The sequence below is a fragment of the Oncorhynchus mykiss genome, chromosome 30 (genome assembly GCF_057628025.1).
Source record: "Oncorhynchus mykiss isolate SJ-2025 chromosome 30, ASM5762802v1, whole genome shotgun sequence".
NCBI classification, from domain to species: domain Eukaryota; kingdom Metazoa; phylum Chordata; class Actinopteri; order Salmoniformes; family Salmonidae; genus Oncorhynchus; species Oncorhynchus mykiss.
Genome location: NC_143051.1, coordinates 12741669 through 12756971, shown reverse-complemented (window position 1 = coordinate 12756971; position 15303 = coordinate 12741669). Strand labels below are relative to the sequence as shown.

At 43.5% G+C, this 15303-nt stretch overlaps 1 long non-coding RNA gene across 1 annotated transcript in view; it reads right to left on the bottom strand.

The window, feature by feature from the left end:
• Nucleotides 1-270: 270 nt before the first annotated feature.
• The window catches only part of LOC149970205 (uncharacterized), a 68438-nt gene continuing 53405 nt past the window's right edge, over nt 271-15303 (bottom strand). The window contains exon 2 of the long non-coding RNA XR_016493696.1: nt 271-835. This is a non-coding gene — a long non-coding RNA (uncharacterized LOC149970205). The remainder of the gene's footprint in view (nt 836-15303) is intronic.

Here is a 15303-nt window from a genome sequence, read left to right as displayed (position 1 = left end):
GGTGGTGACCGCCGGTAGACAGGGGTGCCAGGCCATTGTGGTGGTGACCACCGGGCAGACAGGGGAGCCAAGATGCTGCTCTTCAACACATAATCTCAGATCAGACGGAGGGGACATAGGGGACAGCAAGGACAGAGGAGTCAGAGAGGGCAGAGGGGAGAAAGTTGGACAGGGAGGACAGAGGAGACAGGGAGGAAAGAGGAGACCAAGAGGACAGAGGAGCCAAAGAGGACACACACAAATAAAGACACAAACAAATAAGGATACAAATCAAATCACATTAATTTATATAGCCCTTCGTATATCAGCTGATATCTCAAAGTGCTGTACAGAAACCCAGCCTAAATCCCCAAACCGCAAGCAATGCAGGTTTTGAAGCACGTTGGCTAGGAAAAACTCCCTAGAAAGGCCAAAACCTAGGAAGAAACCTAGCCTAGGAATCAGGCTATGAGGGGTGGCCAGTCCAATTCTGGCTGTGCCGGGTGGAGATTATAACAGAACATGGCAAAGATGTTCAAATGTTCATAAATGACCAGCAAGGTCAAATAATAATAATCACAGTAGTTGTCGAGGGTGCAGCAAGTCAGCACCTCAGGAGTAAATGTCAGTTGGCTTTTCATAGCCGATCATTAAGAGTATCTCTACCACTCCTGCTGTCTCTAGAGACTTGAAAACGGCATGTCTGGGACAGGAAGCACGTCCGGTGAACAGGTCAGGATTCCATAGCCGCAGGCAGAACAGTTGAAACTGGAGCAGCAGCACGGCCAGGTGGACTGGGGACAGCAAGGAGTCATCATGCCAGGTAGTCCTGAGGCATGGTCCTAGGGTTCAGGTCCTCCGAAAAAGAGAAAGAGAGAAAGAGAGCATACTTAATTAAATTCACACAGGACACCGGATAAGACAGGAGAAGTACTCCAGATATAACAAACTGACCCTAGCCCCCCGACACACAAACTACTGCAGCATAAATACTTGAGGCTGAGACAGGAGGGGTCAAGAGACACTGTTGCCCCATCCGATGATACCCCTGGACAGGGTATAAACAGGAAGGATATAACCCCACCCACTTTGCCAAAGCACAGCCCCCAGACCACCATCTTCAACCGCCAACTTACCATCCTGAGACAAGGCCAAGGATAGCCCACAAAGATCTCCACAAAGGCACAACCCAAGGGGGGGAGCCAACCCAGACAGGAAGATCAACAGTGACTGAACCCACTCAAGTGACGCAGCCCTCCTAGGGCCGGCATGAAAGAGCACCAATAAGCCAGTGACTCAGCCCCTGTAATAGGGTTAGATGCAGAGAATCCCAGTGGAAAGAGGGGAACCGTCCAGGCAGAGACAGCAAGGGCGGTTCGTTGCTCCAGAGCCTTTCCGTTCACCTTCACACTCCTGGGCCAGTCTACACTCAATCATATATGACCCACTGAAGAGATGAGTCTTCAGTAAAGACTTAAAGGTTGAGACCGAGTTTGCGTCTCTCACATGGGTAGGCAGGCCATTCCATAAAAATCGAGCTCTATAGGAGAAAGCCCTGCTTCCATCTGTTTGCTTAGAAATTCTAGGGACAATTAGGAGGCCTGCGTCTTGTGACCGTAGCGTATGTGTAGGTATGTATGGCAGGACCAAATCAGAGAGATAGGTAGGAGCAAGCCCATGTAATTCTTTGTAGGTTAGCAGTAAAACCTTGAAATCAGCCCTTGGCTTGACAGGAAGCCAGTGTAGGGAGGCTAGCACTGGAGTAATATGATAAAACATTTTTGGTTCTAGTCAGGATTCTAGCAGCCATATTTAACACTAACTGAAGTTTATTTAGTGCTTTTTCCGGGTAGCCGGAAAGTAGAGCATTGCAGTAGTCTAACCTAGAAGTAACAAAAGCATGGATACATTCTTCTGCATAATTTTTGGACAGAAAGTTTCTGGTTTTTGCAATGTTACATAGATGGAAAAAATCTGTCCTTGAAACAGTTTTGATATGTTCGTCAAAAGAGAGCTCAGGGTCCAGAGTAGCGCTGAGGTCCTTCACAGTTTTATTTGAGACGACTGTACAACCATTAAGATTAATTGTCAGATTCAACAGAAGATCTCTTTGTTTCTAGGGACCTAGAATAGCATCTCTGTTTTGTCCAAGTTTAAAACTAGAAAGTTTGCACTTCCTTATGTCTGAAACACAGGCTTCTAGCGAGGGCAATTTTGGGGCTTCACCATGTTTCATTGTAATGCACAGCTGTGTGTCATCCGCATAGCAGTGAAAGTTAACATTATTTTTTCGAATGAGATCCCCAAGAGGTAAAATTATATAGTGAAAACCATAATGGTCCTAAAACGGAACCTTGAGGAACACTGAACACTTTACAGTTGATTTGTCAGAGGACAAACCATTCACAGAGACAAACTGATATCTTTCCGACAGATAAGATCTAAACCAGGCCAGAACTTGTCCGTGTAGACCAATTTGGGTTTCCAGCATCTCCAAAAGAATGTGGCGATCGATAGTATCAAAAGCAGCAATAAGGTCTAGGAGCTCGAGGACCGATGCAGAGCCTCGGTCTGATGCCATTAAAAGGTAATTTACCACCTTCACAATTGTAGTCTCAGTGCTATAATAGTGTCTAAAACCAGACTGAAGCATTTCATATACATTGTTTGTCTTTAGGAAGGCAGTGAGTTGCTGTGCAACAGCTTTTTCTAAAATAAATTGAGAGGAATGGAAGATTCAATAAAGGCCAATAGATTTTAAATATCCTGGGTCAATGTCTGGCTTTTTCAAGAGAGTCTTTATTACTGCCACTTTATTACTGACTCACTAAAGTGAGTTTGGTACACATCCGGTGGATTGAGAGCCGTTTATTATGTTCAACATAGGAGGGCCAAGCACAGGAAGCAGCCTTTTCAGTAGTTTAGTTGGAATAGGGTCCAGTACGCAGCTTGAAGGTTTAGAGGCCATGATTGTGTCAAGAGATTTAGTACTAAAACACTTGAGTCTCTCTTCATCCTAGGTCCTGGCAGAGTTGTGCAGAGGACAACTGGACAACTGAGCTTTGAAGGAATACACAGATTTAAAGAGGAGTCCGTAATTTGCTTTCTAATAATAATTTGAATAAAAATAATGCACACACACACACACACACACACACACACACACACACACACACACACACACACACACACACGCACACTTATTAATAGTGTCAATGCATTTTAAGATACCCACATACATGCTCACCCAGCCTCACCCACTGCAACAAGTCTGTACATAGACATATCCACAACTAGGATTATATCACACCAGCATGAGTGAATCCAGTGAACTGAGATGTATAATGACTAGTTAAGACCACTAACTGCAGTTTGGAAGACCACTAATTGATTAATACACAGAGTGATTCAGACAAGCATATCTCATAATGCTTCGCAAAATCATATCACTGTGAAACATCAGCGATCCAAGAAAATGTCTTGGCTGTGACTTTATCAGGGAGGCCAAACAAGCACAAGCAGTCATGCTGCTGAAAAATGTATTCAAGTGGTTTTGATCCGATGTTAGTCAGAAGTCTCTGGGCCCCGAGGGTTTCACTTCTCAGATAGATAATGATGCAGAAGCCAGTGTGTGTGTGTGTGTGTGTGTGTGTGTGTGTGGGGGGGGGGGGGGTTACATGTGTGTTAAAATGTGTTTGTGTTTGTGTGTGTATTTTATGTGCAAGGTTTGTGTGTGCTCACTCGTGTGTGTGATCACAGTTCGGGCCCTCTGATCCCTCCTCCACTACCCAGAGAACAGCATGCTATCCAGGGGATAGCTCTGATCTAATGTGATATCAATCAAACAGCCTCTACTAATCCGTCCTCCACTACCCAGTGTTATCCACCAGAGTACTGGTCCTTCACATGTCTCAGAATAACTGAAACCAATTTATGAAAGGAGAGCAAACACAACAAATCAGGGCCCTCCAAAATACTTAGTGTCCTAGTCGGGTCACTGTGATTAGTGTCTGAGTCTCATTGATGTGATTAGTGTCTGAGTCTGATGAAATTAGTGTCTGAGTCTGGGTGACGTGCGTAGTGTCTGAGTGGGTGATGCGAGTAGTGTCTGAGTCTGGACACTGTGAGTAGTGTCTGAGTCTGGACACTGTGAGTAGTGTCTGAGTCTGGACACTGTGAGAAGTGTCTGAGTCTGGACACTGTGAGTAGTGTCTGAGTCTAGACACTGTGAGTAGTGTCTGAGTCTGGACACTGTGAGTAGTGTCTGAGTCTGGACACTGTGAGAAGTGTCTGAGTCTGGACACTGTGAGTAGTGTCTGAGTCTGGTAATGTGAGTAATGTCTGAGTCTGGTAATGTGAGTAGTGTCTGAGTCTGGACACTGTGAGTAGTGTCTGAGTCTGGACACTGTGAGTAGTGTCTGAGTCTGGACACTGTGAGAAGTGTATGAGTCTGGACACTGTGAGTAGTGTCTGAGTCTGGACACTGTGAGAAGTGTCTGAGTCTGGACACTGTGAGAAGTGTCTGAGTCTGGACACTGTGAGTAGTGTCTGAGTCTAGACACTGTGAGTAGTGTCTGAGTCTGGACACTGTGAGTAGTGTCTGAGTCTGGACACTGTGAGAAGTGTCTGAGTCTGGACACTGTGAGTAGTGTCTGAGTCTGGTAATGTGAGTAATGTCTGAGTCTGGTAATGTGAGTAGTGTCTGAGTCTGGACACTGTGAGTAGTGTCTGAGTCTGGACACTGTGAGTAGTGTCTGAGTCTGGACACTGTGAGAAGTGTATGAGTCTGGACACTGTGAGTAGTGTCTGAGTCTGGTAATGTGAGTAATGTCTGAGTCTGGTAATGTGAGTAGTGTCTGAGTCTGGACACTGTGAGTAGTGTCTGAGTCTGGACACTGTGATTAGTTTCTGAGTCAGTGACGTGATTCTCTGTGTCGTCACATAAGGTATATTGTGATTTGGGAGAAATGGGTGGGGTGTGAAGTGTGTTTGCTGGTGAGCTAACACAATAAGGGTTCTGACATATTGTTACCAACGGTAACTGCAAGGACCGTGGATCTCTCACAATTAGAGAAATGAGGATGTCCCCTGGGACGGGCCCTACACACAGTCCCACACGTAGAGAAACAGACAAACACAGGAATAGACTCACACAGACAGGAACACACACACACAGACAGGAACACACACACACATTTTCCCATTAAAAACCCTACAGACAGTCCCACACAGAAACACACACAAACAGACATACACACACACGAACACAAACAAAACACACAAATTGTGAAGGCGTCTACTAAAACAACGCCAGCAAAATTGGTTTCTAGTGCCTGGGAGTTGACAGAGAGGAGAAATGAGAGGAGTTAGATCTCAGCAGTAAACAACCTTTTACTCAGAGGTTCTGAAGCTAAGAGTTCTTCTCGGCTTGTGTTGTGTGTGTGGTGTGTGTGTGGTGTGTGCGTGGTCTGTGTGAAAGAGTACAGTACATGTTTGCGTGTTTGTGAACCAAGCTGACAGTGTTTTTGCATTTTCAAGTTTATGAAATGCATGTGGAATGTGACACTGCAGATCCCTGGCCCTTTCAGTGTGACTGTCTGTTTTCCAGACTGTAAAGACATTTGTCTACTAGGGCATGGGACATTCCAATCCTCCTCCTCTCCATTAAATGAGCTTTGTTACCCACAATGTAGTGGGCTTTCCCTCTTTGTGAATCGTGTACGTTCACTTAGACACAGCACATCCCATTTCTTATGGGATATTACATTTATTCCAGATAATTTTTACTTCAATGTGTTTTTCTAATCAAATTATTGAAGTATAGAAATGCTTCTCTCACACAATATCGTTGACCGCTATAAGCATTTCATGAATAGCAGAGTGAACAGTATTCTATTTCATTCTAGACCCGTAATTAACAATATATAAAATCATGGTTACTTATTTGTCTGTGTTGTTCATGTGTGCAGTTCATATAACCAATGACCATCAATATAACTGCTGTGTATTTATGTATCTAACGATGTACATTATTCACAGCTTGACTGTCCTTATGGACCCTGGGTGCCTCTGATAGTCTCCCAAGTGGGTCTCCCGAGTGGCACAGTGGTCTAAGGCACTGCATCTTAGTGCAAGAGGTGTCATAACAGTCCCTGGTTCAAATTCAGGCTGTCTCACATCTGGCTGTGATTGGGAGTCCCATAAGGCAGTGCACAATTGGCCCAGAGTCATCCGGCGTAGGCCGTCATTGTAAATAAGAATTTGCTCTTAACTGACTTGAAAGTTAAATAAATGTTAAATACATTTAAAAATAGTAATGTCAGCCCACCACATAGATCACATCACAATCCACAGTAGCCAAGGCATGTTGACTTCTCAACATGAACAATAAGATTGGATTCATTTTCATATTTTAAGCATAAAATAGTTACCTTTGCCTCCTTGCACACAAAATCCCTAGGGCTTCAACTTTACATTAAAAAGCCTAAAAAAAACAACAACTCTCCCTCGTTGTCATCAAGATAAACTATTCAATCGCACAGATACGAGAGTCCACACATGCACGCCCACGTGCGACCGCAGATACAGTACTTCTCTAGCATCAACTCTGTGGATGAGAAAACCTTTTTTTTTCTCTTCAGTTTTTCTTTGTCTTTCGGGAAAAACAGTGGTGCTTTGTTTAACTTCTTGTCTATTATCGCTGCTTGCGGTGCCAACAGGACAATCGAAACAACGACAAAGCCTTTACTTAAAACGGAATGAACGTTCAACCACTGGATCTATCTGTGTATAACGCTTCATTGGTGGATCTGAGAGGCAATGCTTTTGCTGGAAGTGTCGCTTTGAGGGAGAACTGAGGGAGACCAGATAGAGCAGTTTCTCAATCTCCAGAGGGATCCCCTCTCTCTCTCTGTCGCTTAAAATGTAGGATCTGGCCTTTAGTCATGACGCATTACAAACTGGTTGGTGGTTGATGATGATCATGTTACCCATTTATTCATTCTTTAGCCATGGGTTGGTCTCAATAGTCTAACTTGGTCTCAACACTCATCTCAAAAGTAATTTCCTTTCCTCACTGGAATCAAAGGATAAGGAAAGCAATATCCTGATCCTACCAAGCATTCATTTTCAACGTATTGTTCCATGTAGATATAGGGGAAAGGAATCACTTGATAATTGAGATGCAACCCTTGCCTGACTATATAAAAATGGACAGTTAGACATGTGGTAAAAAATATATTATCTCTTCAGACTAGGGGTGTTAATGGGTAACTGTTAGTTGGTTAGCCACCGAAAATAAATGGGACTGTCGTGCTTATCGGTCTATAGGTTAATTTGCATAATTGTGTGGAATTAACTTGGTGTCAGAATTTAACATATCTCATCAGTCATAAAACCAGAACAGTGTCGGAGTCGACCTGAATTATTACTTTGCCAAAAATAGTAATGTACAGTGAGTTTATAGAGCTGGAAAGTAGCTTAGCGTCAGCTAATGTCTCTGTCTCCTGTCAGAGTGAGCCGTGAGCAAGCCAGAGAGGAGACTCGTTGCCAGGCAACTCACAAACGCAGGCTGCTGCAGCACAGGAGAAACACACAGCAGCTAACAACAACAGCTAAGCGAGCAACCAAACTAATTTCTCAACATTTCTCTCCTTTTCTACTGTTTTTACATCAACTTTATTTTGTTGCCCAGAAGCCCAGTGTATTATCCTAGACCAGTGGTGTAAAGTACTTTAGTAAAAATACTTTAAAATACTACTGAAGTATTTTTGGGGGATATCTGTACATTGCTTTACAATTTATATTTTTGGCAACTTTTACTTTACTACATTCCTAAAGAAAATAATGTAGTTTGTACTCCATACATATATACCCATACATACCCTGACACCCAAAAGTACTAGATTTTAACAGAAACATTGTCCAATTCACACACACTTATCAAGAGCACATCCCTGCTCATCTCTACTGCGTCTGATGCGGCGGACTCACTAAACACAAATGCTTTGTTTGTGAATGATGTCTGACATCAATAAAAAAAAGATTTTAAAAAAGTGTGCCATCTAGTTTGCTTAATATAAGGAATTTGAAATAATGTATACTTTTACTTCAATTCTTAATGGAAAATGTCAATTCCTTGTACCCATGCCATGCATAGTATTTAGGTCACCTCATTTTACTGTTTGGAATGAATACAACCCATACAAGCTGGGTTAGTCAGCAGAATTGACAAAAATGTCCCTCTCTACTTTAGACCATAGGACGCACTGGCCTTCCAGGTACAGCAACATCATACTTGAGGTATATATGGTATTATGACAGTACAAACGTGTTATTTTACAGGACCCAGACACTTTGTGACAAGGAGAAATTACCTTATAACATTATGACACATGTATCAGAACTATTTGTAACTCATCGGCTGGCCATTACTCTTACCTATGTAGATACAATGCATGGAGTACATGTATAACATTTTTGCATCTATTTTCTTTTTAAAGGTATTTGTCATATTCATTAATTCAAATATGTCATCATTTCCTGAAATGTAGTTCTCTCTCTCTCTCGGGCTCGCTCTCTGTCTCGCTCTCTGTCTCTCTCTGTCTCGCTCTCTGTCTCGCTCTCTGTCTCTCTCTCTCGGGCTCGCTCTCTGTCTCTCTCTCTCGGGCTCGCTCTCTGTCTCGCTCTCTGTCTCGCTCTCTGTCTCTCTCTCTCTCTCTCTCAGGCTCGCTCTCTGTCTCGCTCTCTGTCTCGCTCTCTGTCTCGCTCTCTGTCTCTCTCTCGGGCTCGCTCTCTGTCTCGCTCTCTGTCTCACTCTCTCTCTCTGTGTAGTAGGATCTCCATGAGCTGACGCCAGGACGGATGGATGGAAAAGAAGTCAACACAGTGTTTTTTGTTCATATCACAACTGTATTAATGCACACAATAAGAATGCTAATTCTTTAACAATATGCTTTCATACGTCTTGATTAGATGTCCCTCATACACAGAAAACGGTCAATGTTGAAGTTGTGTGAATACGTGACCTTCAGTGTCAACAGACAGTTGTTGATGAAAAATACTGTATATTCTGTATATTTTTTATTTTAAGAAAAGGATTTAGTATTCTTGATGAGAAAAAAAGTAGTCCTTGTTAATGTGTAATGTTGAAGTCTTTGATTTGAGCTCAATACAGAATACCATGGGGTGGGTCCAGGTCTCGAAAGCAGTTGTTTTTGGATTAATCAGACTTGGAGATTCATGAAGATATGGAGCAATATCCGATGAGTGAAAACTGAGGGTTTTTCAACAACAAAAACGTACACTTTTTTAGAATTGCAGAACAAACACTCTGTCTGTAAGTGTGTAAGTGTGTAAGTGTGTGTGTGTGTATAGCTGTCTGCCAAGTGCAGAGTAAGGTCTGGTGTGACAATATTGTTTATAGTCAGACTAGACTGATACAAGGAAACAAATGCCCTTACCGAAGACATGTCAAATTTGAAAGTTAAAATATAAATGTTAAACTTTAAATTAAACTTTAACTTAGTCCTGGGAGACTACAGTCAAGAACAAGGAATGCCACGTACCTTGAATAACAATAACAACGTACTTACTTATTCACGACAGCTCTCTGAATAAGTCGCTGAACTAGTTTTGGGAAAGAGAATGTTATATTGGTCAGGGGATTCTATAACTGCCACTGCATATGGAGAGTATACAGAACCCTTGACTTTTTTCACATTTTGTTACATTACAGCCTTATTTTAAAATTGATTAAATTGTTTTCCCCCTCATCAATCTACACACAATACCCCATAATGACAAAGCAAAAATAGGTTTTTAGCATTTTTATAAACTGAAATATCACATTTACTTAAGTATTCAGACCCTTTACTCAGTATTTTGTTGAAGCACCTTTGGCGGCGATTTCAGCCTTGAGTCTTCTTGGGATTGACACAACAAGCTTGGCACACCTGCATTTGGGGAGTTTCTCCCATTCTTCTCTGCATATTCTCTAAAGCTCTGTCAGGTTGGATGGGGAGTGTCGCTGCGCAGTTGTTTCCAGGTCTATCCAGAGATGTCCGGGCTCTGGCTGGGCCACTCAAAGACATTCAGAGACTTGTCCCAAAGCCACTCCTGTGTTGTCTTGGCTGTGTGCTTAGATTCGTTGTCTTGTTGGAAGATGAACCTTTACACCAGTCTCGGAGCTCTATTCCTTTGACCGCATGGCTTGGTTTCTGCTATGACATGCATTGTCAACTGTGGGACCTTATATAGATAAGTGTGTGCCTTTACAAATCATGTCCAATCAATTGGATTTACTACATGTGGACTCCAATCAAGGTGTAGAAACATCTCAAGGATGATCACTTGAAACAGGATGCACCTGAGCTTAATTTCGATTCTCAAAGCAAACGGTCTGAATACTCATGTAAATAAGGTGTTTCTGTTTTTCATTTGTTAGAAATTTGTAAACATTTTGTTTTGTCATTATGTCGATTGATGAGGAAAAACATTTTTTAAATACATTTTAGAACAAGGCTGTAAAGTAACAAAATGTGGAAAAGGTCAAGAGGTCTGACAACTTTCCAAATGCTCTGTACTGTACAGTGACTTCAGAAAATATGCACACCCTTTGACTTTTTTCAAAATGTTGTTGTGTTACAGCCTGACTATAAATTGATAAAAGGGAGATGTTTGATCACTGGCCTACCACAATACCCCATAATGTCAAAGTGGATTTATGTTCTTCTACATTTTTACAAATGAATTAAAAATAAAAGCTGAAATGTTTTGAGTCAAGAAGTTTTCAACACCTTTGTTTTGGCAAACCTAAATTTGCTTAAAAAGTCACATAATACGCTTCATGAACAGAAAAGGAGAGAGTGGGAGGAAATGGAGTGTGTGAGAGAGAGAGAGACAGAGGGAGGAAATGGAGTGACAGTGAGTGAGGTGGGAAAGATGCATAAACATCACAGCTGACACAGAAAGACTATTCATTAAAACCCTTCATAATTGGGTTATGTATTCCACTGCATCATTTATTGATGCACAAAATGCTTTGACCTTATCCAAGCATGCCTACCATACATGGTCATACCACTGGGCATTTTCTTCAAGTGAGGGAGACGGAGAAGAGATGGAGAGAGAGAGAGAGGGGGAAAGAGAGGGCGACAGGGAGAGATGGAGAGAGAGAGAGAGGGGGAAAGAGAGGGCGACAGGGAGAGATGGAGAGAGAGAGAGAGGGGGAAAGAGAGGGAGACAGGGAGAGAGGGTGTGAATTGTCTGACTTTTATTTTCTTCTAAATATGACAAATGTGTATATTTTCTTCAACCCTCTTCAGAAAAGCTTTAAAAGATCAAATGTCAAAGACCACCACTAAAAGCCAGATTTCCAGTCACAAGCAGGTCGGTCCTGCTACTAATTACTGTAGCACAGCTCCAAAACACAGCTTGTTTGATTACAGTGGCTAAAGCTGTGGAGATTGAGATATGAGTAGGATATGGATGAGAGTGCCATCCTCATAAACTACTATCATAAAACCCGTCATGTTCTTCTCTTATCCCTAGATATACTGTAGGCATACACATCATATGTGGGTTAAAAACCGATTCGTTAGGATCATTATTAGATGGGATTAGAGGGGATGGATATTGTTGGGTCAAAAGTGTGCAGGGGGATTTCTACTGAATACTGTGTGTCTAGTGACAGCGGGACTTGATGCTATGCTCTGACAGAAACAGTGTACGTACAGTCACAGTCAACACTACTGATTCACGAAAGCCTTTATTTGTTGTGGGTGACTGTGTTCAGATCTCAGGAAGTCAACGTCTCTGTGCAATGCTAAAGCTAACAACAACTAGCTGTGATCGGCTACTAAAGGAGAGGTACTTTTCATTAGGTAGTGCTAACGCAATGTTGAAACGATGAGTCACAGCTCTCTAAGCACACTGTGTGTGTCCACCTATAGAATTTGCAGAACTTTAAAAAAAAAAATGAAGAACCGCGAGCACATGCATGTTGACCAAATTCATTTCTCAGAACTTTTCACCATTCTCAGAGTGTTGTTAGCACCTCAACTTTGCTCGGCGGGTAGCACTCGTAGAGGTTCATATTAATGTCTCAATTAAATAATGACGAGCTATGAATTCTGTTTCCTTTATTCTCAGAACAGATAACTGAGACAACACCTCTTTAAGTTGTATCTCTCTAACACAATAGGAAGTTATCCATTGGCACCCATGCGGGTGCTGAACGGCCGATGTTTTCAAATTGCAACTGACGCAATCAATGGGGTGATCGTGGTTGTTTTTGACTCCCACAATTGGACAATACTTATATTATTTTTGGGGGATTCATATTTATTTAGAAAAACATTTCCCATTCTTCTACCTCACACTGAGTGACTGTAGTCCCTCATTAATTAAGCTAAATCTTTTGTCCTCTCTCCCAGTCTGTATTCTGTCCATTCGCCTGCTCTTCTGTTTTGTTTGGCCATCTGTACATAATTGGAATTCAACGTCTCTAATTTCTCCCTCCATCCCTTTCTGAGTCATTCTCTCCATCCCTCTCTGTCCCTATACAGTAAATCGTTGGAAAAAATAGTCTGGTCTATGGAAAATGGAAAGTGGAAAAGAAATCAAATCAGTCTACACAGCACCCGTGTGTGTGTGTGTGTGTGTGTGTGTGTGTGTGCGTGCTTTTGCCTCTCACCAAGGTGTGCTTCTAGCAGAGTCACACCAGACACATAGATATACAAAGGTTGGCAAACTACACAGCAGTTTTGCAACACCATTCCCTTCAGGCCGCAGGGGTGATGCTTTCATTACATAGACTACACTACCAGGGGTAATGCTTTCATTACGTAGTTACACTACCAGGGGTGATGCTTTCATTACATAGACTACACTACCAGGGGTAATGCTTTCATTACATAGACTACACTACCAGGGGTAATGCTTTCATTACGTAGTTACACTACCAGGGGTGATGCTTTCATTACATAGACTACACTACCAGGGGTAATGCTTTCATTACATAGACTACACTACCAGGGGTAATGCTTTCATTACATAGACTACACTGCCAGGGGTAATGCGTTCATTACATAGACTGCACTACCAATGGTAATGCTTTTATTGCATAGACTACACTAACAGGGGCAATGCTTTCATTACATAGACTACACAGCCAGGGGTAATGCGTTCATTACATAGACTGCACTACCAGGGGTAATGCTTTCATTACATAGACTACACTACCAGGGGTAATGCTTTCATTGCATAGACTATACTACCGGGGGTAATGCTTTCATTACATAGACTACACTACCAGGGGTAATGCTTTCATTGCATAGACTATACTACCGGGGGTAATGCTTTCATTACATAGACTACACTTCCGGTGGTAATGCTTAATAGACTCCACTACGAGGGGTAATTATTTCCTTCGTATGCAAAATCTCTCACACAGTGAAACACTCCACATTCATAGACTACACTAACTGGGGTAATGGTTAGTAGGCTACACTACCAGAGGTATAAATGTATAGATTATCAATTCAAAAGTAAATTGCTCAATTTAAAAAAATAAAAAAAGAGAACATTTGCTTCCAATGATTCCAGTTGGTGCTCTATGTTATGTGTACATTTAACACATCGTAGGAGATTTATAGATAATTTCAAGGCTTACATTTCATTCTATTATAGTGGGTGAAGCAACATAAAAGCTGCTTTGATGCTCGTGGAACTACTGCACAAAGTGCATCAATAATGCTTTTTGCTGGAGACCATAAAAGACTGTCTTCATATCCATTGAAGGGAAAGGTGATCCCTAGTCAGGTGCTCAACTGAATGTATTCAACCAAAATGTGACTTCCACATTTAACCCAACCCCTCTGAATCAGAGAGGTCCTGGTGGCTGCCTTAATCCACATCCCACAGAGAAGTTGTTGTGGGGGTTAACTGCCTTGCTCAAGGGTAGAACAGCAGATTTTTCCACCTTGCCAGCTCAGGATTCAAACATGCAACCTTTCAGTTACATTCCCGATGCTCTAACTGCAAGGCTACCTGCAGCTAAACAGGAATGTTTCCAGAACCAAACCGACACCAAAAATATACGTTCTTGGAACCTAATGTGTTAGCTGGGATGGGTCATACAACCATGGGTAGATCAAAGGTATGTTAACATGATCAACCCATGTACCTCAAGACCATGTTATCCCTCTGAGCTAAAGCATATGGAGTAGCTCTGGGAGCTAACACGAGTCCGGGGATATCAGGAGAGTATACTTGCCTTACCCATCACTCATCATGTGAGCCTAGTGCCTCATTCCCTGGACCACCTTTGCTACATGATTTTGCTGAACTCTAGTTCCTACATTTATTGTCTCTTTGAAGCCCTGTGGGTTTTGATGTGTGTTTGTTTTAATCCTCAGACAGCCATGGCAAACAATCCCAGAGCCCACTGTGTGCTTCAGTAAAGAGCTAGCCTCGACAGAGCACTAATGGAATGCTCCCATGGGTCTTCTTCACAAGCCTTTCATATGTCTTAATGAGACGACTGGAAGCTGCTGCTGGACTTTGTGTGTGTCTGTGTGTGTGTGGGTTTGTGTGCTTGCGTGGACGTGCGTGTGTGTGTGTCTGTGTGTGTGTGCACACAGAAAACAAATGTCACCCTAATACAGCATTAGTGCAGCATTCCTTTCATGCCAGCACTCCCTAGCCCTCCGTGGTCCTCCCTGGCCCTCCGTAGCCCTCCCTACGCCTCCGTGGTCCTCCCTGGCCCTCCGTAGCCATCCCTACGCCTTTGTGGCACTCCCTGGCCCACCGTAGCCCTCCCAACGCCTCCGTGGCCGTCCCAAGCCCTCCCTTCGCCTCCGTGGCCCTCCCAAGCCCTCCCTTCGCCTCCGTGGCCCTCCCTAGCCCTCCCTTCGCCTCTGTGGCCCTCCCTAACCCTCCCTTTGCCTCCGTGGCCCTCCCTAGCCCTCCCTACGCCTCCGTGGCCCTCCCTTGCCCTCCCTACGCCTCCATGGCTTTCCCTGGCCCTCCCTGGCCCTCCCTAGCCCTCCCTACACCTCTGTGGCCCTCCCTTGCCCTTCCTAGGCCTCCGTGGCCCTCCCTAGCCCTCCCTTTGCCTCCGTGGCCCTCCCTAGCCCTCCCTACGCCTCCGTGGCCCTCCCTTGCCCTCCCTACACCTCCGTGGCTCTCCCTGGCCCTCCCTAGCCCTCCCTACACCTCTGTGGCCCTCCCTTGCCCTTCCTACGCCTCCCTGGCCCTCCCTGGCCCTCCCTACGCCTCTGTGGCCCTCCCTTGCCCTTCCTACGCCTCCCTGGCCCTCCCTGG